The sequence below is a fragment of the Ambystoma mexicanum genome, chromosome 11, assembly GCF_040938575.1.
Source record: "Ambystoma mexicanum isolate Mex_15411 chromosome 11, UKY_AmexF1_1, whole genome shotgun sequence".
NCBI classification, from domain to species: domain Eukaryota; kingdom Metazoa; phylum Chordata; class Amphibia; order Caudata; family Ambystomatidae; genus Ambystoma; species Ambystoma mexicanum.
The window spans coordinates 983,749,360-983,772,417 of record NC_090934.1 but is presented as its reverse complement, the minus strand read 5'-3'; the positions used below and the strand labels follow the sequence as shown (position 1 = coordinate 983,772,417).

Sequence of the window (23,058 nt, the reverse complement as noted above, 5' to 3'; positions counted from 1 at the left end):
AAGGCTGTAGTGCGTGCAACATCTGGACTCGCGCGCTGAAGAATCGACTAGCCAGGTGGCAGGAGCTCTTCGAAAGATCGCCTCCAAAGGACCTTAAAGCATATGTGAAACTGAAGACCAGGCCCAAGGTAGGTGCCCTGTTCTCTGCACCCTGCAAGGGCAACTCCTTCTCTGGGAAGTGCCCAAATGAGAGGGACCTTTCAGGCCCTAAAACCAGCAGGAATACTGAGGCTGCCCCAGCTAACGGCCTACGGCTAAGAGGGGTCGCAAGATCCTACCGGTACTAATGAGGGGCCACAAGGCTCTAATACTGGGTCCCAACCCAAGAGGCTACGTCCTAGTACTGGACCCATGTCTGAGGGGGGCGCCTCGACCTGAGGTACAGGGAAGGTCGCAACCAAAGCTGCTCAGTGTACTGGTGGAGGCCAGATCTAGCTCAGCAAGCACCATGACTCTGGCACGGGGTGCAGAGCAAGACAAAATGGCCCCCGGGCCAGACAAAATAGTGGATCAGCAAGCACCCTTCCCCTTCGGAGATCAGGCAGGGGAGCACGCTTCTAGGTGGGATTGGACATCACCTGTCAACTGCTCCACATCCTATCCCTCCACTTCTCTGGGTAGGTACGCATCGCCCAACTTCGCCTCACGGCCTGACCCTTACACCTATCCCATTAGGCACACATCCTGCGTGTGAAGACAGTTTCTTCAAGAAGTTCCTTGCCCTCATGAGATCACCACAGATGGGTACCATCCTCAGGGATGTAATCGAGGACATGCTCCCTCCTGTACAGCTACAAGCACCCACTGCAGTACCGCCCCTGGGTCCGACTCAATCCCCTTAGCAGCCTCCGGCATTGATAATCAGCACACCACAGCTGCCTGCGTCCAGCATTCCTTCGGCTCCCCCAGATTGGCATGACACAACAGTGGACACAGACGTGGAGGAAGACCTGGACACCCCATCAGCCAAAGCATTTCATGAGGCTGGCTGGTCTGGCAAAGTACCTAGGCATCCCGCAGCCACAAGTTGTACAACCTGAAGCGGGAGTACTGGCAGAGGTACTTATGTTGCGTCCTCCTACTAGAACTGGAATTCCACTTCAAAAGGATGTCGAAGCCTTAGCCGAAAAAGGCTGGCTCATGCCACACTCTACCCATCCTACCAACAAGCGTCTCGACGCGAAGGACAGGCAAACGGAAGGGGATTCCCTCCTATTGTCGGCACACCGCCACCAGCACTCCTCAGTGATAGTGGCAGGATCACTCGGCGGCTTCGACGTCTGCACTTATGGGCAAGGAGGACTAGGAGTAGGTTAGTCACTTTGGTGAGTAACGTATACTTTATGGGATATTTGAAGAACCACAATTTTCCTAGAAGCAATCTGTTGGTACTCGAGTTTTACTGAGTTAAGAGCCTTACTCGCTTCAACTATTTATTATTTTGTGCCAGAATAGCAGGCACTAGTCTGGATTGCAGATGGTGCAGAGTTTGAGTTGTCACCCTAAACTGAGAAGGCCCAGGCACCTTTTCTAACTCGAGGTATGGAATAAATGCGTTTGATGCGGATCATAGTCTGTGGATTGTTACTAATACTCTTTAAAGGGAGGAAAGGGTAGGCTAAAGGGATGCCAAGGACCTGCGTTTGGACACTGCCATAAATGTAATCATTTTGTTGACTGAGCTAGTAGTATGATCAGTGGAGGGTTCTTAAGCTCTTAAAGTGGTTGGAGTGAATAGCTATAGTAATTTTTAGAGTAGAATTTCCTTTTTGGGGTGCCCTGAACCTTTCGCTTGCTTATGTAATTTTTCAGACTTTTATTTTGGGGCCAAGGGTATTTCTACATAAGTAGCATTGCAACCCAAGCCTTTTTCTGGTGTGCTGCCCTTGGTACCCCTACTAGGGCTGGGTTGCCTTTTAAGCGCCCATTTTGGTCCCAGGATCACTGTCACCCTGAAAATGGGTTGTGGAGTATACTAGTGGCAGCTGTGATTTAGCTTCATCTTTGGCTACACCAGGGTTGTAGCCACTTTTACCACATTAGTATCCCAATTCACCTTTATGGTAGTATGAGAAACCTGAAGGTGTCTTCCAGACTAGTCCCCGGGGCCAACGCTATTGGATCCAGTTCCTGGGGGTGGACCAGTGCTGGAGGATCACCTGGATAAGGGTTCCTCAGGGAGTTGAGGTGTGACACCGACTGGTGAGACGCTGTATCACCCTTCTTCCAACACCTTTTCCCCATCCTACCACTTAGGATACTCAAGACTCTCTACCCCTGCCCCCTTTTCTGACACAACCACTTTCTAACACAACAAAAAAAACATACTGACTAATACTAGAGCCGTTTACCTGATTTGTCCCAACACAAGGGTTAGGTAAAGTCAGGCAATTGACCAGAAACACACATCTGACGCCCCTTTCTCACAGGGATAAAAGGTTGAACACGAGAGCACTCTATGAGCAAGGCAAACTGCACGATGAAAAAGCTATCCCAGGGCGGCAGTTCAAGAGGAGGAAAAAAGCAGCGAGAACCGAAGGGCAGACGAGAGAAGCGACCTTGCCCTTTCCCACCCAGACCCACAAAGCCTCTGTGAAAGGAATCCTAAGACCGGGAACAATAGCTAGCGTGTGTTGCAGCAGATGTCAAAAGTACACAGAGACCTCCTACACTGATCAGGGCAGGGAGAGACGCTTGCAACCGTGGTACCGGCCTTGACTCCAGAAGCAAGAAAAGCCCAGCGGTTCATCACAGCCGGTGAGTCGAAGGGAGGACCAATAAACCGAACTGTGTTGAACGAAAGTTGCGAATGGCAAATTAAGGGGAAAACCAGCTGCACATGGGTGCTCACTCGATAGACTCTGGTTGATTCCCCTATTGTTGAAACTACTGATACCAGAAGGTCCTAGGAGAGCCACAAGGAAAAGGTCAAAGTGGTCACACAGCGGTCTAGCAAAAACCCCTGTACAGTCAAAAGTCATTGACAGGCACATAATTGGGAAGCTAAGGGAGACGAATCCTGCATAGTGAGAGAGGAAAAGGAGCTGTGTGGTAGGCAAGAGTGAACCAGACCGAGAGATGTCCACAGTAGATTGTTTAAAAGGACATTAAGATTTGTGAATGCAAAAGAAGAAATCTTGTGAATAAAAGCTGTAGTGAACCCGACAGAGGGAGGGTGCTATTTGAGAGGTATCTGAGCCTGGAGGAGGGGGGGATCCAGGGGTGACAAGCCATCACCCACCGTACATACAGAAAGGAGATCCTCAGCGGCAACAGACTTTTTGGTAGAAAAGAGACTTAACCACCGAAAAGCTTGATGCCTGAGAAACTGAACTGTAGTCACATGCTGGGAAAGCTCGAGCGTGTGCTACGCTCAGGAATCCTGCCTTGTCCCATGCTCAAAACGTGGCTTTAACATACTGACTTATCATTTGTGAACTGAGTTTGGCTGAGTTTTGCAGTCTGTGGCTGTTGGTCTATCTTTACTTCCCATTGAGCAGAAGCAGGAGCCTTTCTACAAAAACCTTCCTGCAATGCGGAGCCTTTGCAGAGTTTTGCATTCCCAGATAGTCTGTGGCAGGATGGGACTAGGGCGAATGGTTCCGATGACGCAACAAACCGAAGCAGCTCTTCACCCCTCTGAGCGAACTGGCCAGACTGTGGAGTCGTCGCTGTCACCCAAGACATCGAGGGCCCCAGGGCGATGCCTTTCATCGTAGAACGGCATGGTGAGTGTTGGCGGTGAGGCTGTCACCGACATTAACATCGACTTTAATGCTGCTGTCAACACTGGCTTTTATGTGTAATCAGCCGCATACGTGGGGCGGGGGTTGGGGACCTAACACCCTGCAGTGCACTCCTTGCCTGTTCAACATCGAGGTGGAGGTTATCGCTAGCACAGGGCAATACATTGACAACTTCAAGGAGGCGTCTTTAAGTTCAGACGTCCGGGAGGCGTCGGTAGAGAAGGAGTGCACTCACCCGCTTACAAGTGACTCCCCTAACACTTTGTCTACTGTCCACAACAGCACAGACCTTACGGTTTTGCAGGAACCTATCTACAATAATAAAGAAGCTGAGGTGGCGGCCGTTCCCTCCAACACCTTAAGTTTAGCAACAAACAATAGACCTTTGTGGTCCCTCAACTGTTATGACGCCTCACCCTCTGAGGAACACAGTGAACTTGATGACACCCTATCAGCTCCCAACTTCTCTGTCTCTGCCTTCTGAGGCTTTGACAGACAAGGATTGCTTGCCAGTACCCCCTCAGCTTACCATCTCCCCAACCAGCCGATTGAGCCAGTGGCACTACCTCTGTACCATCGACCAGGGCGAAAAGCACCCCACCGCCCTTGCTGCCTTTTGCAAGTGAAGGCAGTCCCCACAGGCAGAATGAAACATCAACTTCATTAGGACTTGGTGGCGAAGAGCCTTACACAACGTCACACAGCACCCCTAAGCAACTAGTGGTTACCACTAAAAAAAACTCAACTCTAGCTTTCCAAAGGCCGGGCAGTTCCCACTGCCACCCTTACCACCTGACCGAGAAGAACTAAGGAAAAAGCCCAACAACCCAACTCAGGACCCTCTAGACAGGCTGGCTTCAAAAAACAAACCTGGGCCTACAAAAGGCGACAGACCGACCAACTCCAACATTTTCACACTAAAGTCAATCTGGCATCCTACTGGGCTGACCTCAGGAAATCTGTTGGCCAACCAAAGATTTTTTTTAATCGGAATTCTTACCTCGAATTCAGCACAAACAGCACCAAAAACAGCACAACTTCACCAACACAGTTAAAGTAACAAACGGAGGGGAGGGCCGAGGTGTTGGACTGTGTGATGCTTGAAAGCATGAGAAAGTTAGTCTGGAGCCCTTATTCAAGGTCTTCATCAGTCGACCAGGGAAGCTAGCTGTGCCCTCAAGGGGGACTGGGGTCCATATACAACACTACTGAGTTGCAAATGCCCCATAGCGCAACTCAAGAAAGAGGCCCACTTGATGCTAGCTTGTGCAATTCGGATGCTACAAAACTGTCGCTTCACCTCAGAGAATTAATTACAAGACTTCAAGTAAAAGACCAAGTCTGTCCATAAACCACCAACTGTGAGTTCACGGAGGACGAAGAGCCTAATCTGCTCAACAAGTCAACATTAATGTTGACAAATAAACAAGACACAAGACAACATTGGAGTAAGTCCCAATAAAGGGACTACCCAAGGCCTGGATGCAAACATTATAGCGACCGGAACTATCACAATGGCTCCTTTCATGAAACTTTGCGAAGGCCTGACCTATCAACTTAAGGACAACACACCACGGCTCTAGTGATGCTACATTCTTAAATATTATTCATGGAAGTCTTCCTGACAGCCTTGCAGAAGAACTTGGCCAGCAATGCAATGCAGACCACGAACATATTACATAGCATTCTCAACCCTGTCCTCATAGAAAGACAAACACTGATTAGAATGATCTCTGCTCGACACAGGACCTTGAAAGGAAACAAATAGGAATACCAACTTAGATCCATCAGACACACTGATGGTCCCGAGTAAGAGCCCACCCCTCGTATCTGATCTTGAGGCCAACAACACCCAAAGCACTTTGACCAGGGAGTACAAGGCCCCCAGAGGCAGCGGAGACTGCACAGCGAGTCGTTCGAAACTGATCACAACTCCGCAAGACAAGGAAACTCTGCAGGGAAACCATGACATCAAGGTAGCAATGGCCCAGGACAGAAATTAGTGTTATTGAGGTAGAACCTGACAAACTCAGCCTGTCGGTTGATCCTGAGCCATCTAGCGCTGCCACTACGTCACCTGTTTTGGACTGCATTGGACCTTCACCCAATGAGGTAACTGCATCTGCAACAGAATTACTTATTTACCAAGAAGGCTGAGGCAGTGAAATTAAGTTCAGTGAAAGCTACTTTAACATCTACCAGAGCCACTGAATGGAAGAGGGTTACATTGGGAAGAAAAACACAAACAAAAGATGTAACGTCTAAAACAAAAAAAACACAAAAGCTCCACCTAAACCAAGATTTAACAAAAGCAAATTGTTTGCTAGAAACCTAACTCTACCTGGCCTTACGGGCCAACATCTGACCAGGAACCCTCTAAGAAGCATGTGAGAACGGGGCCTGACCCAGTGGATAACAAACTCCCACACCAGGTTCCCGCCCGTCTTCCCCTTTCACCTTCAAGTAATAGAGTATTTACTGGATCTCTCTACTTGCACAATGTCAGACAATGAAGAAGCTGAAGGGGACGACAGTTCTACCATCTCTTGCACTCGAGTCCAAACACAGCAAGCTCAAAGCACTGGTCCCCAACTGGTGGAAGTATATAATGTGGACTCAAACAGTGGCCCGCAATACGAAATGGAAAGCATTTCTGAGCACGCAAGACAACACAATCATACACCAGCTGCCCCTCCAAGGGACGGTTTACTGCGACAGGAACCTTGCAAATCCATGAATTCAGAAATGGATGAATTGGTGAAGTTTTGTGGTAAACCGGGCCCGCTCTTTCTAACTATGCAATTAAAAAGAAAGCAGCATTTGTTGCGCGATCAGAGCTCTGGAGCAATTGCCCCAGCCTAGAAACTACAAATTCCTACGGTCTGGTGTCCAAAGTCGTTGGCCTTGAAGCAGTCACTGAGAAAGAGAAACTAGACTACATGTCATTCATTGGGAAAAACCAGTTAAATTTACCTAGCTTGGTTCTTGCCGAAAAATGTACAGTTAGGACAGTCACCAGATGATGACAAACCCAGAGAAATGAAGAAAGGGGGAATCTGATTGAACTCCCAAACAGTAAAACAAGCGCTTTCAAAACCCTGGAACAAAAAAGAAAGGCCCTCTGTCAAGGTGGCGATCTTTTCAGACTGGATAGCCACGACAAAAGAAATACCCTGGGAAACCGGCACCTCGCTGCAACCGAAAAGCCTCAAGAAACGCGTACAGAGAGGGGTCCTGCCTTTTTCTCGAACGTATTCTTCACATCAAGGATGTCTTGATAATGAACCAAGCCAATGTGTTGAGACTGCTGCACCATATTTCATCGCTCAGACGGATTACAACTACAGTGTTGAAAATAGACTTCCCCGAAAAGGACCGACTGGACATGGTGATCATTCACCTGCCCTCAAACTTCATAAAAAAAACAACTACTAGACGAGACTTTGCATCTACCAAGGATGGGCTTTGACTGAAGAGAGTTTACCATAAACAACGGTATTGGGCAAGAGGGAGGAAAAGGGAGACTGGGAGTCCCAACCTCAGACGAAGTTGGAAGATAATCGGTGCTCTGGGATCAGGAATGGCAGTCCGAGACGCAACCTCTCAACACTCAACCAGGGGTGTGTTCAAACAATAGTGACTTATCCGTCACCATCACGGTTGAGAGCTCCCAGGCAAGCTCCAGCAGCCTCTCACACAAAGCACCCAAGAGGATCTCGACTGACGAAGAGAACTAGTGTTGGTTGGCTGAAGCTGTGGCATCCTAATCTAGTATATCATAAAAGGCCAGGAAAAAAGCAAGATCTTGCCGTCGGAAGTTGGAACACATGAGGTTTCAGACACCTGCAAGTCGGGGAGTACTAGAACACTGATCTGTTTGCGGGAAACATGGATGAAGAGCGTGCCTACCTTGCCAGGATACAGGATCTACCTCTGCCCGGCAGTCGAGGGGCTGAAGGGTCGACCGATGTCTGGCTTATTGATAGCATTGAAGCATGTGGCCAACTGGCAAGCACTGAACTTATAGAATTATAGCCCTTCTTAGGATCAAGGTGAGCGGGGTCTGAGACAACTAAATCCAAAATAATGATAGTATTCAATCTCTATTGGCACACGTCCGCACCAGAGGCTGCTTTATTTTCATCAACAATTGTGGACCTTCTGGATAGATCCAGAGAAACATGGTTTGACCCCCACATAATCCTTTGTGGCGATTTAAACATCTGTTTCGACTATAACAAGTGCCTCATTAAGAACACAAGTATAGACGGAGGTTGAATCTAGAGGCCTGACATGGCGGGAGGACTGGTTACTAAGAAACATGGATATACTAAATGGAAACGCCAAGAGCGAGACTCCAGCTAAAGTAACATGGAAAAATGGTCTGGGACTCCAGATTCTAGACTACATTTTCATCTCACGCAACATACAGAAATACGCGAAATACTTTGAAGTTTTGGAAACCTGGCAAAGTGACCACAACATACTGAAGTTAACGTGTTAGGCCATGAACTAGAGGGTGACTGAAAATTACTCCACCAGATTCGTAGTAGCTCCTCAGAGATTATCTAACCCGAGAGAATTGAACTGCTGATTAACAGACTTCAAGCTCAGCTGAACCAAGACAAGGATGTTCCAAGTGAGCATGCCTTGGACTACCACCGAGCTGATGTTAGATTTTGTGGAACACAGGAACAAAGTCCAGAAAAGTTCATTCTCACCACTGCACACGGTTTGGGGGTGTTTGATCGTATGAAAAGTGATTGTGGCAAACTGATTGAAAAAAAACAGCCTGCATGCGATCACTTTTCATATGAACAAATGCGCTTAAATAGACCCACCCAGCACCCTCCACCCACCACCGCCTTCCCTAGTTATCTCTTTCCTGCCTGCCTGGTGCAGTACAGCCCTGCAATGCCCTGCAATCCCTCTAATGCTGGTCGGGAATCCACGGTAAAGAAAAAATCAGTATCGGTTTCGTTTCTGATCTGTCTTTCTCAGTAGTAACCAATCACTGGTCTCTGAGTCATACTGCCCCCAGCCAATGACTGCCCTCTCCCTAAGCCCCGCCTCTGGCAGCCATCCTCAGATTTTTACCACACGCTTAAGTGTTGGGAGTCCTCGTGTTTAGCTCTCGAGCTTTTGCTGCGTTTTCACGCTTTTTTCAAAGAGAATTTCTCATTTTTCGGTCAAATAGAGCCTCAAGCTCCACCGTCTCTACATCCGATTAACGGGGATCCATGTCGGATTTTTCTACGCCCCTCCAGGGTGAAGATTTCGTCGAGTTACACTTCTTGGAGGAGTCCAGGAGTTTCTGCGGCCTACCCGAACATGGCCCAGGAGAAAGGAAGCTTGATGCCCGGAAAGCTGTTCAGGGTTTGCCCTGAATGCCAGCTGCAGAATGTGTTCAAGGAGGACGAGCACTCGAAATGTCTCTACTTCCTTCATGAGGACAAAACACACGTGGAGAACGACTGTGCGTTTTGCAGGAACATGTCGGAATGGACCATCAGGGACCGACACCTTCGTCTCTCCAACTGGCTGGAAGGAAAGAGCCCGTCGGGTGAGAAGAAGTAGTCCGAGCGGTCTTCTAAGTCCTGTGAGGGCGCCCCGGCGACAGGGGCCCAACAGAAGGCAAAGCACCGCGAGTCCGCGGGCACCGGGAGCACCGAACGGTAGGGCTCCTCGGCTGCCAGGCAGGGTGCATCCTCTCCAGCGCCATCAACCAGGAGCCAACGCTCTGGCTCAGGGAAGAGGAAGGCCGAGAACCCGGGGAAGCTTCTGGAGAGGCCCCAGTCGAGCTCGAAGGATCCGGCCGAGGGGGAGCGAGGCGGTGACCCTCCCCCCCAAGGTGAAGGCCATGGGCCCGCAAAAGGTGGTGAAGGCCTTGATTCACCCGGCCAAGGCCTCTATCGAGGAAGTCGCGGCGGCCCTGGCGCAGCCTGTGGAGGCTACATCAGTGGAGGCGACCTCGGGGCTCAGAGTCTCCCTGCCTCTGCGGAGGGATACCTCTTTCAGACCCATCGAAAAAACCCCCGTGAAGACCCCGGCGGAAAAAGAGGGTGGGGCGGTCGGTGGCCATTGTGGACACGGACACAGCATCCGAGGAGGAGCTGGTAGAAGTCTTAGAGGGCCTCGACGAGGGCGTCGAAGAGGCCCGTTCTCACGGAGGGATCCCGACGAAGGTAATGACGAGAGCGACGGTGGCACCGGCGAGGGTCCTAGTCACCTGTCGTTTCCGGAGCCGCAGGACAACTCGGCGGCCATTTTGTTGGCAATACAATCCTTATGGTCGGAGAGAAGGATGAGATTGCCCTTACCACCGATGGAGGAACCGGAACCAGGCTCGACGGAGGAGCCAGAGCCAGGCCTGGCAGGAAGCCCCCCGAACAAGAGAAGACCGATCCATCCAGCCCCGCCTTTTCAGCCCTCGTGGACTACTCAACCTTTGCCCACGTCCCTTGTCCCTGGGGATGACACGGGAACGGACACGGCCACGATGGGTACCGATGACGGGACGGAGCTCCCATCGCCCCCAGCCCAGCCCAGGCCTCCCCGCCCGACGAGATTGGATCTTTCCATGCTATGATCGCCAGGGCATCCGAGTTTTTTCAGCTCTGCCCCGAAGAGAAGAAGGTAGGTTTCCTTTATCAACGGCGCAAGGCCAAGAGGAAAACCGTCCTCGCCGTGCCTCTGCTGGATGACATCTGGGACGAGGGTCTCACCCTTCTCAAGAACCCATCTACGACGCCTGCCAAGAGGGATCGGTACGAGAAGAAGTACCGGGTCCCCGACGCGGCCCCTTTGTGCCTTAGGGCACAACTGACCCCTGACTCGGTCGTGTCAGCAGCGGCCAAGAAGAAAGCGGGGGGAGGGGGGACATTGGCCTCAACGTCAACTTCCCCGCCAGACGGCGAAGGAAAGAAGCTGGATGCAATGGGACGAGTTATCTCGTCGGCGGCAACAACGATTAAGGCGGCCAACGCCCTCGCGATTGTGGCCCGCTACGACAGGGAGTTATGGTACAAGATCACCCCCCTGTTGGACTTCGTACCGGACGACAAGTGGGCCGAGGCCCTGGAGATCTTGCAAGAAGGCGAAGTGGCGTCGGACCACTCCATTACGGTGGCAAAGGACATTGCCGACACCGGTTTCCGCCAGCTAGGCAACAGCCTTTGCCATAGTCGACGAGGGTGGCTCAAGGCGATGGAATTTACGCCAGGACGTACAAGCCAAGGTTTTGGACATGCCGTTCGACAGGAACAATCTGTTTGGGAAAACAGTGGATGAGTCCCTCCAAGCCATCAAGGTGGACACGGAGACACCTAAAGCCCTAGGTGTTCTCCGGCAACGAAGGCCGTCCTTTCAGAGCACCGGAGGCAAGCAAGGTGCCTCCAAGAGATTCGCGATGGCTCCTCTACGCACCGCCAAGTGGCCCGCTCCTCCTATAGAAGACAAGGGAAGTCGGGTGGACCCCGCCGTCGTCGCCAGGGAGGGCAAGGCGTCCTCCAAGCAAGATTGAACCGACCGTGGTGTCGGGCCCCCACCGAAGCACCCCGGTGGGAGCAGGCTGGCGTAGTTCGTCAGCGTGTGGGAGTCCATCTCCACCGACCGTTGGGTGCTGGATGCCCTGGCCCAGGGGCACGCCCTCGAATTTCTAAAGTGCCCCCGCATTCCACCCGTGGCCAGGAAGGAAAATCACGTCCCTCAACTGCTATTGGAGGTAAGGGCGATGCTCAAAAAAGGTGCCATTGAGCTCGTCCCGAAGAGACTCCGGAGTATACTCAAGGTACTTCCTTGTGAAAAAGAAGACATTCTGGACCTGCGACGACTGAACAAGTACATCAAGGCACAGAAGTTCCGGATGGTCACCCTCCAGCACGTGCTGGGACAGCTGGAGGAAGGCGATTTCCTGTCATTGTTGGATTAGGAGGATGCATACTTTTACATCCCCATTTTAAAAGGACACCGAAAGTTCCTCAGGTTCGTGGTCCAAGGGCGGCACTACCAGTTCAAGGCCCTCCCGTTTGGACTGAAATCGGCACCCATGGTTTTCACGAAGTGTCTCGCTCCAGTGGCGGTGTGGCTGCGCCTACAGGTGATCCACCTCTACCCCTACCTGGACGATTGGCTCATCTGCGCAAGGACAAGGGTGCTCGCTGTGGAACACACAGCGAAGACCGTCCAGTTACTCACAAACCTGGGTTTCTCCATCAACTTCCCCAAGTCCCACCTGGTCCCCTCACAAGTCGCACGGTTTCTAGGAGCCAAGCTCGACACAGTGGCGCGTATGGCCTCACCGTCGGAGGAAAGGACAAAGGCCATCCTAGGCAAGGTGCAGCGTCTGCTGGCCACGGACGTGGCCAAGGTGAGGTCCATCAAGTCCCTCTTCGGGATGATATCCTCTTGCATATATCTCGTGCGCCTGTGCAGGCTTCGGATGCGCCCTCTACAGGAGTTCCTCGACGCCCGCTGGATACAAGCAACGGGCAGCTTCGAAGACCGGAACCCTCTCAACGAGACCTTCCCTCGAGCGCGGGTGCCCCCCCCACCGGATCGCTCATCTGGCGGCAGGAACAGATTTTCAGACCCCCGCCCACCAGGTGACAGTGACGACAGATGCCTCCCTGGAGGCGTGGGGAGCGCACACCGGAGATCTTCACGCGAGAGGCCTTTGGCTCCCGGAGGAGAAGCCGCTCCACATCAACATCCTGGAGCTCCGGGCAGTATTCTGGGCCCTCAGGTCCTTTCTCCCGTCCCTCAAGCGCAAGGTTGTGAGGATCTTCACCGACAACACCACCACAATGTTTTACATCCGGAAGCAGGGCGGAACCAGGTCCCCAGCCCTATCCAAGGAAGCCAAGGATCTGTGGCATTGGCCCGTTGCTCTAGGGATGTTTCTGGTGCCGTTTCATCTGGCAGGGATAAAAAAACACCATCGCCGACTCACTCAGCAGAGAGGTGCGCTTGTGCCACGAGTGGGAACTACGCCAAGACCAAGTGGACCGACTCTTTCAGTGATGGGGCAAACCCCAGACCGACCTGTTTGCGATGGCGACAAAATCCAAGTGCCAGAGGTTAGCCAGCAGGTTTCCCCAACCGAGGAGCATCGGCGATGCTTTCTCTTTCCCCTGGGACGGCCTGTTCCTATATGCGTTCCCTCCGTTGCCGTTGCTGCTCCGACTCGTCAACCAGCTCAAGAAATCCCAGTGCAGGATGATCCTCGTTGCACCGGCGTGGCCGAGACGGATCTGGTTCGCGGACCTCCTGGACTTGTCGGCATCCCCACCAGTCAAGCTGTCGACGGACGCAGATCTTCTCTCCAGAGAAGGAGGCGCCATTCTTCATCACGACCCAGAGTCTCTGAACTTGCAGGCCTGGCTCCTGCAGCACTAGAGTTTGGAGGGTACGATATCCCAGCCGACTGCAGAGAGGTTCTTGCGAAGGCCAGGGCGTCCTGAACTCTCAGGTGCTACGGACATAAGTGGAAGAGATTCTCTATCTGTTGCCAGGCACAGAAAATTAACCCTCTGCGGATTACGGCCCCTCAAGTATTGCCGTACCTACTGTCGCTAGCCAAAGCTGGATTATCTCACGCTTCAATCAAGATACACCTGGCGATTTCCCTATACACCAGGACTACAGGGCGGTCATCACTGTGGTCTCATCGCCTGGTTAAGGAATTTATGAAAGGACTGTTTCAATCATTCCCGCCGGTGAAGGCACCAGCCCCGGCGTGGGAGCTCAACGTGGTGCTGACCAGGCTCATGGGTCTGCCATTCGAGCTGTTGCATTCGGCCCTGTTGAAGTTTGTCGTGGAAAACAGCGTTCCTGGTGACCATCACCTCTGCACGACGCGTGGTAGAGATCCAGGCGCTCTCCTGCAAGCCTCCATACCTGACCTTTCACGATACGAGGGTAGTGCTGAGGACGCACCCCTCCTTCATGCCCAAGGTGCCGTCTGACTTCCATCTCAACGAGCCCTTGGTGTTACCAGTCTTTTTCCCGTCGCTTTCGTCGCCGGCCGAGAGGACTTTGCACTCGCTGGATGTGGCTAGAGCGCTGAAGTTCTACGTGGACCGCACAGAGTTTTCGGAGGACATCACAGCTGTTTGTGAACTTTGGACCTGTGTACCAAGGGAAGGCTCTCTCGAAGGCTTCGATTGCCAGATGGCTCTCCGGCTGCATCATGCACCGTCATCGGTTGGCAAACCGACTGTTGCCTGGCCGTCCGAGAGCCCATTCAACCAGAGCTATCGCTGCTACCACAGCGTTCTAGTCTGGTGTGCCCCTGCTGGACATTTGCAGGGCTGCTACGTGGAGGTCGACGCACACCTTCACGAGATTCTACTGCGTCGACCGGGATTCCAGGGAGGAGTCCAGGGTCGGCCAAGCAGTGCTGCGCAACCTGTTTGCCTAAGGTGAGCCTGGTGAGGAGGTAAGAAATACTTAATGTTGAGTTTTGATGTAATGCTTAATGTTGAGCCTTGCCACCTCCCGTGGTTGTGCATGTGTATACTGCTATGTATTCTTTTATTCATGAGCATGTGAATCCATGCCAGACCCCATGCTGGAGAAGGAACATGTTACTTACCTGTAACTGTTGATCTCCAGCATGGGTCTGGCATGGATTCATATGCGAACCGTCCCTCCTTCCCATCTGCGACTCTTCACTTGGTCATACTGCCACTTTACGTGCTACCAAATCTGAGGATGGCTGCCAGAGGCGGGGCTTAGGGAGAGGGCAGTCATTGGCTGGGGGCAGTATGGCCCAGAGACCAGTGATTGGTAACTACTGAGAAAGACAGATCAGAAACAAAACTGATACTGATTATTTCTTTACCGAGGATTCCCGGCCTGACGAGGAATATTCATGAGCATGTGAATCTATGCCAGACCCATGCTGGAGAACAACAGTTACAGGTAAGTAACTTGTTTCCTCCTCCCTATAAGCTAACCATCGGTGGTAATCGCCCATGCAGTATGGAGGAAAGGGGACGGGACGTAGGAGTAATTACAAGTTACTCACCGTAGTGACTAACCTACTCCTAGTCCATAGTTTCCTTTCCTCCATACGACGCTCGATCCTCCCCCATAGAAAAGAGCATAGTTAGGTAGTAGATTAATCTGGCCAACATGTAAAAGGGGACTCGGGTGTGCTGCCACAGGGTGGCGTCGGTGGAGCGCATGCTCCTGGTGCCACACCTCTATGTGCACCTACATTTAAAGGGGAAACGCTTTTGTGTGAAAAAGCGATCCCTTCCCATCCCTAGCGAGGGACGCCCATGCAGTATGGAGGAAAGGGGGGACTATGACTACGTTTGTCACTACGGTGAGTAACTTGTAATTTATACATTAAACATTGCCCACCCCCTGAACTCCATCTAGGTGCAAAAACACTGTATACCCTCAAAATTCATCCAAGTGCAATACATTACCCACCATCAGATACATAAAATATGAGAATTGGCCAAACAATCTCAATGCCACTCATTGTTCACCCCCAAATCCATCCAATTCCAGTTAATGGCCTACCCTCAAGGTCTGTCCAAGTGAGATGCATTGCCCACCTTCAAAGCAGTTTAAGAACATTTCCTGGCCCACTCTGAGTTCTTCCAAGTTAGAGGTACTGGATGCCCCCTTCATTCCTCTGGGCTCCCTTCCTTGGCTAAACTGAGGGAACGGAGGACAGTGGCTCGGGGGAGAGAATGAGTAAAAGGCTCAGGAGACAGAGTGGCTGAATGGAAATTAACAGTTACTCACTGTAGTGACTAACGTACTTAGTCCATATTCCCCTTTCCTCCATACTGTATGGGCGTCCCTGGCAAGGGACGGGAGATGAAACTTTTTTCACCAGAAAACATCTTCCCCTTTAAATTTAGAGGCAAGGCCCTGGGAGCATGTGCTCACCTGACTTGGCCCACCGACGCCACTCCTCAGTCCCCATTGACGTGTTGACAGCGATAGGCATTGCCTAATGACACAAGTATTAGGGAGGAGGATGGTGGGACATATGGAGGAAAGGGGACTGTGAACTAAGAGCGTGTTAGTCACTACGTTGAGTAACTGTTAATTCTCCAGCATTGGATCTTTCATAGATTCAGATGCTTGAATATTCCCCGTCGTCAGACTGGGAATCCTCGGTGATAAATTAAATAATAATAATAATTTTTTATATATATATATATATTTCTGAGGCTTTGTACATAGCCCATTATAGCCTATGAGCCACTTCATTGTGTAGTCCCTCCACCTCACGTTGGTCCTTTATGGCCCCAGCCAATGAGGTGGCAGGGCTTAAGCTCCACCCCCGGCAGCCATCTTCAGATTTTTCACCGCAGTCTATCAGACACAGGGAATCCTCAAGCTCTCTGAGCTTTCTCAAATTCTTTCTACTTTTGTGTGGAATATATTTGTAAAATATATTCCATCTTGTTCCCCTTCTTAGGGGCTTTCTTTCCAATTAACCTTGGTGGCAAAACTTGTTGTTTTCCTCTCAAAATCGTCGACTGAACTTCTCTTCAGAAATGGAGGCACCTCAGGCTGTCAGGAAGCCTTCCCTGTTCAGGGACTGCACGAGGTGCAAGAAGAAATTGGTTTACTGCAAGGACCCCCACAAGCATTGCATTTATTGTCTGTACCCACATGACATTAAAAAATGCGAGATTTGTAAAACCTTTTCCACTAAGACCCTTCATGACAGGCATAGAAGACTCCTTTCATACCTGGAATCCAGGGATCAATCATCGGACGAAGAGTCTGTCAGAACAGCTCCTGTCCAATCCAGCATTCCATCTGAGAGGCAAACTTCAAAGAGAAGGGCCTCTTCAGTGGAAAGGAGTTCCTCTCCCAAATCCAAAAAGAGGAAGCTGGAATTGATACCCTTTCTGCCTCCAGTTGACCTGTCAAGCCAGAAAAAGTCAGCAAAATCTGCCTCCAGAGGTAAGGAGGAGTTTGCAAAAAACGGGAGGGGCAGTCGTCGGCGGATAAACCGCCCACGAATGAAGGGAAAGGTAAAGGCCCGTCATCGGCCATACCGTCGACGAAACCAGCATCGACGACGACGACGCTTAAGACATCGTCGACAGTTAGATAATCATCATCGGACATGTCGACCGCGAAGCAATCGTCGACGAGCAAGAAACACCCCTCGTCCACGAAGCATTCCTCCATGACGCAGTCGTCCACGGAATACACTCCACATTCGTCAACGAAGCCCTCGTCGACGGGAAAAGGTCAGTCGACAGCGAAGCCTCCGTCGACGGGACAATCTCAGTCGTCGACGGGAAAATCTCAGTCGGCGGCAAAGCCCTCGTCGACGGGAAAATCTCAGTCGTCGACGAGGATAACATCATCCATAACGCCTTCAGAGGCACCGCAAATTTCGGCAGTTACAGAGGAATTACTGCCTCTCACTCTTGAAGCTCCTGTCATTACAAGCAATATCATTGAGAAGAATACTGTAACTGAACCTCCGGTGCAGCAATTTTCTCCTTTGGGGCACATGGCAGAACTTCCGGATATAGTTCTTCAGGAAGAATTCTCTGATGCGGAAGTGGTGGAAGAGTCCATCGGTCCCTTACCGAAACAATACAGCCCTCCTTGGCACCCGTCCACGGGAGAATCCGAATATCCTCATGACCCGGTGCTCATGTTATCCGTGCAGAGGATTGTAGAAGAATTTTACAGATGGCAAAGGGAGAAGCAAATTCCGATTAATCCCATTCCTAGAGAGTCATCCCCGATTCCAGGCACATCGGGTTGCTCTCCTTACAGGAGTAGACCGCAAAAACGGATGAGATCACCTGCTCGAAGACCGAGGAGCAGCACCCACAGTGCTTCACCTACAAGAGTCCCGTCACCACAGTCATCGCACAGACCGCGATCGCCAGACGTAGATCCCACCATGGTACCGTCCACCATCTCGGTATCAGACTGGCAGGAGGATCCTTTTGGTGAATTTTCGGAACCAGAAGAAGGAGAAATAACTCAGGAGCCAGATGCACCCAGTGATTGGGATGACTACGTCGTCGAGAAGCCCAGGAGGAGAGACTCGCCGGGCAAGGCCTCACCACCGGATGATCTCGTCTCTTTCCACACCATAATAGGTAAAGCCGCAGAACTGTTTAAAATTCAGGTTTCTTCGGAGGAAAGGCAATCAGTGCTCTATGAGCACAGGCACAAACGAAGGAGGACAGTGACCACAATTCCCCTCCTCGATACCATCTGGGATTCCGGATCCAAGATCCTATCTACGCCCTTATCGACTCCGGTGTTGGTGTCCAGGCCAGAAAAGAAATATAAAGCTCCGGATTCGGCACCGCTTTGTTTAAGGGGTCATACGAAACCGGACTCAGTTATTACAGTGGCGGCCAGAAAGAAACTCGCCAACCCCTCCTCACCGTTGTCGGCCCCACCGGATAAGGACGGACGTAAATTGGAAGCCATGGGCAGGAAAGTGTCATCTTCTGCATCACTTACAATCAGAGCCGGTAACGCACTGGCCATGACCGCAAGATTCGATCGCGAGCTTTGGCTCCGCATGTCTAACTTGGCGAAACAATTACCACCGGAGTTCCAGGAGGAGGCAAAATCCATAATCGCGGATGGTGAAGCAACATCGGATCACATGATCGACGCAGCAGTTGATGTGGCCGAATCAGGCTTCAGGCAGATGGCGCACGGCACAGTGCTCAGAAGGCAGGCCTGGATGAAGGCTACTAACTTTAGAACTGAAGTCCAGGCGCAGATTCTAGACATGCCATTTGATGGCCAAGATCTATTTGGGAAAAAGATAGACGACCATTTGAAGGCAATCAAGACAGACACTGACACAGCCAGAGCCATCAGTTCTTTAAAGGACAAAAGTAAGGACCATCGGTCTTTTCGTCCCTTTAGAGGTTCATCTTCCAAGTTCAGGGGATACAGTCGTTCCTCCTATGGTCAAAAAGCACAAGGCGGCACGTACCAAGCCAATAAATATCAGTCATCCAACAGATACGCCCATAGAGGCAGACGTGGCTCCGCCCAAGGGAAGTCGCAAGGCAAGCAGAACTGACGACCAATCCCCCCCCCCCCCTTCGCCACGCCCCGGTGGGGGGAAGGGTGAGCCAGTTTTTCCAGCGCTGGCGGTCAATTACATCGGACAAATGGGTGTTACAGGTGATCCGAAAGGGTCACACCTTGGAATTTCTGGACCAACCTCCTTCCCTGCCTCCAACTCCCCGCAGGGTGCATATGCTAAGACAGGTCATGTCCGAAGTGCAAAGACTGCTCCAGAAGGCAGCAGTAGAACCAGTACCCTATTCTCAGAGGGGAAAAGGTTTCTACTCCCGATTCTTCCTCGTCAGAAAGAAAAACGGTCAATGGAGGCCCATCTTGGACCTGAGGGCTCTCAACAAGTTCATCAAGCGCATAACTTTCAAGATGGTACCTCTACAAGGGGTGCTACCTTCGTTAAACAAGCACGACTTCTTGGCCACTTTAGACTTGGAGGATGCATACTTCCACATTCCGATCCATCCAGCACACAGGCAGTTCCTCAGGTTCACAGTGGGAGGGCTCCACTTTCAGTTTCAAGTGCTTCCGTTCGGTCTAAAATTGGCCTCAAGAGTTTTCACGAAATGCCTGGCACCGGTAGCGGCAAGTCTCAGGAGAGCAGGAACGGACGTTTTTCCATACCTGGACGATTGGCTGATAAAGGCAAGTTCAGCTGCAAAGGCTCGTTCGGCAGTGTCGAGGACGGTCAACCTCAAAAGAGTTAGGTTTCTCCATCAACCAGACAAAGTCCTGCCTCGTTCCCAGCAAGGTAGCCCTCTTCCTGGGAGCCGAGCTCGACTCCAGCATTCCCAGAGTGAGACCATCCACAGAGAGAATAGCAGCGATTCTATGCTTAACTTCGAACTTCCTACAGAAAGAGACAACATCTGTACGCTCTTACAAATCCCTATTGGGCATGATGTCATCATGCATATTCCTCATACCGAACTGCAGGCTTCGCATGAGGCCGGTTCAGGAAGCTCTGGACCACCAATGGAAACAAGCTTTCGGATGCTGGGAAGACTTTGTCCAGATTCCATCGACGTTGCACAAGGCCCTTCGATGGTGGAACGCTCTGAGGAATCTTCTACAGGGAATGCCGTTTCAAGCACCGACATCGACCCTCCTGCTGCGGACGGACGCTTCCTTATCAGGCTGGGGCGCTCATCTTGCGGACCTCCAAACCAAGGGATCTTGGTCGGCACAAGAGTCCCAGCTCCACATCAACGTGTTGGAGCTCAGGGCTGTAAGGTTGGCGCTGAAAGCCTTCCTACCGGTTATAGCTGGTCAAGTTCTTACGGTCCAGACAGACAACACGACCTCCATGCACTATACAAACAAGCAGGGAGGCACGAGGTCTCAGATTCTGTCGCAAGAAGCCCAACTGCTATGGGCATGGGCCTTGCGCCACGGGATACAGATCAGGGCAGAGCACCTTCCAGGAGTAGACAATGTCCTAGCGGACAGATTAAGCAGAGAATACACAGCTTCACACGAGTGGGAGTTGGACGACAGAGAAACCCGACGGATATTTGCCTTATGGGGCCATCCGCAGATCGACCTTTTTGCCACCAGGAACAACAAAAAATGCAAGAGATTTGCGTCAAGATACCCCGAGCACCAATCGCTGGGAGACTCGTTCTCAGTGGATTGGTCGGGGAAGCTCCTCTACGCCTTCCCACCCATTCCCCTCATGTCGAGGGTACTTCGCAGGGTGAAAGAACAGGATTGTTCCTTGATTCTTATTGCGCCCGATTGGGCACGGCAAGTCTGGTACCCGACGCTGAGACATCTATCCTGCAAAACCCCGATTCGTCTCAAATCACATCAATATCTACTGACACAACAGAACCGCAAGGTCCTCCACCACGACCCGAGGAGCCTGTCCCTCAAAGCATGGTTCCTGAGCAGCGTAAACTGATGCACCTAAAGTTACCATCAGAATGCTGGGATATCATCAGGGCCGCTAGAGCCCCGTCCACGCAACTCACCTACACCAGAAAATGATTAAGTTTTTAAATCATTGGTTTATTTTTTGAAAATAGTAATGTCATTATAATTATACTAATGCTCTTTTGTCTTTTTGTCTTTTGTCTCTCTGACTTTATCATTTGCTCTCCTTTGGGATATTATTTGACCTCTTCGTTGTATATGTTCCCTCCCTTGACTACCTCTGGAAATTAGGATTTATCTACTTAAGTTATACATTGGATTAATTGTTTGTAATAGACGCCCTGAAGACGACCTAGGAAGGTTGAAACACGTGTTGGCGTAATGTGTTTTTGGTATAATAGGCTCAATGTGTTTTTGGCATAATATGTTCTAATGCGTAAAGTACTCTGGAATATTAAGGTGCACTTAGCAATGAACAATTGATATTGCCAGATTGATGTAACGTGTTCTAAGTGATTTGTTTATCTATTGATATTAAAACCTGGAGCCCTACTTATCAACACTTACCAGGTGTGTCTCTAATCAATGAATATATTTCACAAATTGAACAAATCCACCTATCTAATGCCACAAGAGTGTGACAAATGCAAGATCAAGCGCAGTCTGTGAGGCTAGCAACTTTTTAAGTTACATGTTTTTCAAGGTGACAGTGGAAAATCACCAGTCTAACCACACGGCTGCAGCTGGTCCTATTTTTGACTTATCTTAGCGCGATTTGTGAATATCTCAAGGTTGCGCATCCACACATTTTCTTGGGCCACCTTTTCCACACTACTCACTTACTTACATATATATATATATATATATAATTTATCACCGAGGATTCCCAGTCTGACGACGGGGAATATTCAAGCATGTGAATCTATGAAAGATACCAATGCTGGAGAAATACAGTTACAGGTAAGTAACTAAGACTTACTTTGACGTCCGGTCCCCTTTCCTCCATACTGTATGGGTGATTACAAATTAATGTAGCCCCATGGTGGAGAGGAGCCCCTCCTTAAGAAAACAGGTTTCTTTACACCACCTGCCCGAATGCTGCGTCTGACCTAGAGGTGGTGTCCAAACAGTAGTGTTTACCGAAAGCCGAAGGGATGGCCCAGGAAGCTGCCCTGCAGATAACCTGGCACGGCACATGCCGTTGGAACGCGGTGGCTGTGGCCTTGGCTCTGACCGCATGTAAGTCAGCTGGCACTGGTGTGCACTGCCCCTCACAGGCGTCCTTGGTTTGGAGACCTGATAACCAGGCCTTGACCCACCGAAAGTGACAAATAAGCCGTCCGCTATTTCCTCGTTGAGATGGAAGGAGGTAGTCACCTTGGGTATGAAAGCTGGGTGTGTCCGCAGGACGACCTTGTCCCTGTGAAAAGTGGCGTAGGGTTCTGATGCCACCAGAGCCTGGATCTCGCTGACTCAGCAAGCTGAGGTGAGGCCCACGAGCAGAGCTGTCACTAGGATGACCAGCCTGATGACTGCAGACCCCATAGGCTCAAAAGGTTTGTGCGCTGAGGCACCCAACACAACCTTAAGGTCCCACACTGGGTGTGGCTTCTTTATAGGCGTGTGAAGCCTGAGGAGGCATGCCAGATGTCGCATGACCATTTACTCTTATATTGGCTCCTAGTAGCCTTGCTTCTAGCGCCCTGGATGATCTCTAGGCTAGCCTGAGATCGGCTTAAGTGTTTCAGCGTGACCTGCTCAGAAGCCACGCTACAAGGGCTAGCTTGTGAGGCGCAGTGTGAAGTACCCTGCCCCCTTGCTGGGACCGGAGAGGCGCTGGGCCGAGCAGTAGGTGAATGGGTGGTCTGGCCAAAAGTCTGAGGAGCTTGGAGAACCACGGTCTGGCCGGCCACCAGGGAGCTATCAAAATGATGCTGAGGTGCCGGGATTCCTTTATCTTGCAGATCACCCTGTGGACTAGGGGTGTGGGTGGGAAGGCATATGCCTTCCTGTCGTTCCATTGGATCTGGAATGCGTCGCCCAGGGAGTTGGAGCCCTGCCCCTACCAGGAGGCGAACAGTCAGCATTTCCTGTTGTCCCTGAAGGCAAAAAGATCCGCCTGGGGATGCCCATCCCCCTGAGGAAGATCTCCTTCAGTACCAGGGGTCGTTCAATTGCCACTTGCAATTGTCCACCCCCAGTCTGCTGAGCCTGTCTGCTTCCAGGTTGGATTCCACCGGGTGGTGGACAGCCATGAGGTAAATGTTTCTTTCTGGATAAGAGCTGTCTTGCCTTCGATTAGAGGGATAAAGGCCTTGACAGCCAACCCTATGGCCTTCAAGTCCGTAGTAACTGTGACCTGAGGGACCGGCTGCCGGAA

At 51.1% G+C, this 23,058-nt stretch overlaps 1 protein-coding gene across 10 annotated transcripts in view; it reads left to right on the top strand.

The window, feature by feature from the left end:
* The window catches only part of NAP1L4 (nucleosome assembly protein 1 like 4), a 1,556,420-nt gene that overhangs the window by 1,074,067 nt on the left and 459,295 nt on the right, over window positions 1-23,058 (top strand). The gene's annotated exons all lie outside the window — the stretch shown is intronic.